We start from the raw sequence: 5,261 nt of genomic DNA on the forward strand, positions 1-5,261 counted from the left end.
TGGAAAAACAGAGATATGTGACCATTTAGACAGAGAATTCAAAATAGCTGTGCTGGGGAAACCAAAAGAAAATCAAGGTAACATAGAAAAGGAATTTAATACTATTTCAGATAAATTTAACAAAAAGATTGAAATAACAGAATCCAGCAGAATATTCTAAAGTTAAAAATGCAATTGACATACTGAAGAAAGCATCAGAGTCTTTTAACAGAAATACTGAGCATGAAGATAGGCTATTTCAAAATGCACAGTCAGAGAAGACAAAAGAAAAAAGTTTTAAAAATAAAGTACATCTATAGGATCTGGAAAATAGCTGCAAAAAAGCAAACCTAAGGGTTGTTGGCATTAAAGAGGATACATGGAGAAAGAGAGAGTGGTAGAATATTTATACAAAAAGATAATGACAGAGAATTTCTCTAACCTAGAGAAAGATACCACAATCCAAGTACAAGAAGGCTATAGAACACCGAGTAGGTTTAACTCAAAGAAGATTGCCTCTAGGCATTTAATAATTAAACACCAAAAGATCAGGTGTAAATAAAGAATTCTAAAATCAGCAAGAAAACAAACAAACAATATATGCTGGAGCTGAAATATGTCTGGCAGCACTTTTCAATGGAAACCATACAGGTCAAGAGTGACATATTTAAATATGTCAGGACGCATGAAATAATTAGAGTACTAAATTTAAAAAAACCTGATATTTAACCTAGAATAGTGTACTAGGTGAAAGTATCCTTCAGTCATGAAGGAGAAATAAAGTCTTTACCAGACAAACAAAAGCTGAGGGATTTCAACACCAGACCTGTCCTACAAGAAGTGCTAAATGGAGTACTTCAATCAGAAATAAAAAATATTAATGAGCAATTAATAATCACCTGCAGGTACAAAACTCACTGATAATCTAGTACGTACAAAAAATATCACTGAATATCGTAACACTGTAACTGTGGTATGTAAACTTATTTTATCAAGTAGAAAGACTAAATAATAAGCCAATCAGAAATGGATTAAGAGGGTGAATAGGAGAAAGAACTAGCTTGCAGCTCCTGCTCGGATGGACACAGCAGGATGGAGACTCACATTGTGAACTTTTCTTCAAGAACTGCTGCAGAAAAATACCAGAAAGCTGAAAGAATCCACAGACACTTTGAAGAAACTATCACTGCTGCAGACTCCCTGAGACACTGGAAAACTGTGAGTCTGCTTGCTTTCTCAATAGAAAGGCTGACAGTACGGGGCAAGTTCTGAGCCCTGATCACCAGCTGCCTGGAAATAGACTCAGTGCTGTTGTGTGTGTGTGGGTGTTGGTGGGGGTATGATGGAAGTGATGTCAGCCTTTACAACTGTGGGCTACATGGCAGTGAGGTGAGGCCTGTGATTGCTGGTTTTCCCCCACTTTCATGGAGACAAGTATGACTCAGCAGAGTCAGCCATAATCCCCCTGGGAATATAAACTCCATTGGACTGGGAACGACAACCCCATACTTTACAGCAACCCCACCTGAGAAGAGGCTCACCATCCCTGCCCCCACCTGATGATCTTTCTCTATCTGCCCTGACAGCCAAAGATAAAGGTCATAATCTCTTGGGAAGCCAAAGCAAGTGCTACCCAGAACCTAGCTTTCTCTTTGGATCAGGGACAGCCAACTTCCCATACCAGGAACCTGTGTGTTCTGGTGTACATTCTGAATACAGGATCTCTACATACATTGCTGCGGCCACTGCTGCTGTGGAAGATGAAAAGTGAACTCCCTAAAGCCTGAGAGCCGCCTCCAGGGGAACTGCTGAAAGCGAACCCACCCACACCAACAGAAAGACTTCTGTGCTCTAACACTAGCCCTGAGGTCAAGTTCTCTACACCCATTGCTTTAGATTACCCTGCCTTGCCTATTATAGACTACATCTCTGCAAACCACCTCGGACCTGAGGTCAGACTCACCTGGCCTGGAAACATCCCCTGCAGTGGCTGAGCACACTGCCCAAGGACCTGGGGATTACATTACCCATTCTACCCCTTTTGGCATTTGTGCACTTACCACAGAAACCTGAAGATGGGCCCACCCAGCCAGCTGTCAACATTACAGACAACACCTACTCACACATACTGTCTAGAAGCCTGGTAACTGCCCGTTGCAGCCACTTCCAAAACCAGCATGTACCACTTGAGACCCAGAGACTTGCCCTACCATTGTCACTGCTGTCATCCATGCCACATCAACTTCCTAGGGTTTCAAGAACCTACACACCTGCCCAGCTCACCACTACCATTAGTGGCATCTAAGCAAGCAACCTAGAGGCCCATGAATTGGCCCACCTGGACCCACTAACACCAGAACCAGTATACACCCCTCTGGATTCAAAGACAGGTATTCTCAGCTCACTTCTGCCACCACTGGGAACCACAGACTGGCCCACCTGCCATTCCTGTCCACAGCAAAATATCACTTCTGTCTCCACTAATAATCACACCATAAGGCACAAAGGAAATCACAGACATCACTGATATTTTCACACTAAGAAATCTTACAGACAGTACACTACTTCAAGCCCTGAGAATAAAAGCCAAAATGCACCTTCCAACAAACACCATAGGTATATCTTCAGGATGAGCTTTTCTCTACAAAAGCAAACATAAAAAATTGGAAGAAGCAAGTATTACACCAGATGTGCAGAAAACAGTGTAAGGACATATAATAGATGAAAAGTTTCCAAGTCTAGCAAGACATTTAGACATTCAGATACAGGAAGCTACGCAAACATCAAAAAGATAAATACAGAAAGATCTTCTCTATGGCACAAGTCTTTTAACTCTCTAAAGTCAAAGAGAGAGCAAATTCTAGAAACAGCAAGAGAGAAGCATCTAGTCATCTATAGACACTTCAGCACACTAACAGTGGACTTAGCGTATACCTTACAAGCCAGGAGAGAATAAAATGATATATTCAAAGTGCTGGAAGAAAACACAGACACTTAAAATACTATATTCAGCAAAATTATTCTTCATGAATGAAGAATAAAGTATTTCAAAGACAAGCAACTACTAAGGGAATTCATCACCACTAGTCTGGTCCAACAAGAAACGATCAAGGGATCTTTAAATCTGGAAGAGAGAGGACAACAGTTACCATGATGTGAGGACACAAAAGCTTAAAACATAGTGGCAAAGGAAATATACAAATAAGGAAGATAAAAGACTTAACAACATTACACACATCTACCAAACCACAAGAACAAACAATAAGATATAAAGAAAGGAATAAAAAATATACAAATTAGAAAGCAATCAGAAATATGACATGAAGAAAAGCCTCACATATCAATAATAAACTTGACTGTAAATGGATTAAATTCTCTATTTAAAAAAACCCGATTGGCTAAAGAGTTAAATGGCATTGCCCAGCTATATACTGCCTGCAAGAAACTCACCTCATAAGTAAGATAGGTAAAGATACATATAGACTAAAAGTAAAGGGATCGAATAAGATATTTCATGCAAACAGAAATCAAAAGCTAGCAATTGTTAGACTTATTTCAGATGAAACATACCTTAAGTCAAAAACGATAAGAAATTACAAAGAAGGTCATTATATAATGATAAAGGGATTACTCCTGCAGGATAACATACCAATTCTAAGTCTACATGCACCTAACGCTGGAGCACCAAGATTCATAAAGTAAATATTACTAGATATAAAAAGAAAGACACCAATACTATAATAGTGAGAAATTTCAACACCCCAATCTCAGCATTAGACAGATAATTTAGACAGAAAATTAACAAAGAATCATTGGATTCAAACTGAACTTTAGATCAAATGAACACAGCAGATATTTAGAAAACATGTTATCCAAAAACTACAGAATACACATTCTTCTCATCAGCACATGGAACATTCTCCAGGATGGACTATGCAATAGGCCACATTACCAGTGTCATCGAATTTATAAAAATCAAAATTATATCAATTATTATTTCAGAATAAAATGAAATAAAACTAGAAATAAATACAAATAAGAATTCTGAAACTATAAAATAAATGAAAATTAAACATGTTCCATGGCCTAACAGTGTACCTCAAGAAAGTAAAAAGCAAGAACAAATGTAACCTAAGTATAACTCTTTTGGACATTGATTTAGACAGAAAATTTATGTCCAAGACTTCAAAATGAAATGCAACAAAAACAAAAATTAGCAATTGTCACTTAATTAAACAAGAGATCTTTTAAAAAACCAGAGTGTACACACACACACACACACACAACTACAAAACAGGAGAAAATATTTGCAAACTATGCATCTAACAACAAATTAATATCCAAGATCTATAAGCAACTTAAATAAATCCACAAAATCCTCACAAATTACTCCATTAGAAAGTGGACAAAGGATATAAACAAACACTTCTCAAAATAAGAGCTACAAACAACGAGCAAACATGAAAAAAAAACTCAACATCACTAATTATCAGATAAACACAAATGAAAACCACCATGATATACCATCTCACACCAGTCAGAATGACTATTATTATAAAATAAAAATAAAAAATAAACAGATGTTGGCAAGGATGTGAAGAAAAGGGAAATGTTACACCCTGTTGCTGAGAGTATAAATTAATTCAGTCTTTGTGAAAAGCAGTATGGAGATTTCTCAAAGAACTCAAAACAGAACTACCATTTAACCCTGCATTCCCACTACTGGCTATCTGCCCAAAGTAAAAGAAATCATCCTACCAAAAGACACCTAGACTAGTATGTTTACTGCGCCATTATTCATGATAGCAAAGTCATGGAATAAACATAGGTCATCAACAGCAGATTGGATTTTATAAAAAGTGATACATATACACCGTGGAATATTATACAGCCAAAAAAATGAAATTATGTCTTCCACAGCCACATGGATGCAGCTGAGCTCATTATCCTAAGTGAATTAACACAGAAACAGAAAATCAAATACTGCATGTTCTCACTTATAAGTGGGATCTAAACAATGGGTACACATGGACATAAAGGTGGAAACAATACATACAAGTGGAAGAGAGGAAGGGGCAAAGGTTGAAAAACTACCTTTGTATACTATCTTTATTATTTGGGTGATGGATTCAATAGAAGCCCAAACCCCAGCATTACAAAATAAATCCATGTGACAAAACGGCACATGTAACCATGTATCTAAAATAAATAAAAGAAAAATGTTAATATAGTGCTGAGATTAGAGAACGTCATAATTATACTTATCTTGTGTTTCTGTTCTT

The sequence above is a fragment of the Sapajus apella genome, unplaced genomic scaffold, assembly GCF_009761245.1.
Source record: "Sapajus apella isolate SASKATOON/1434 unplaced genomic scaffold, GSC_monkey_1.0 scaffold75, whole genome shotgun sequence".
Taxonomy (NCBI): Eukaryota; Metazoa; Chordata; class Mammalia; order Primates; family Cebidae; genus Sapajus; species Sapajus apella.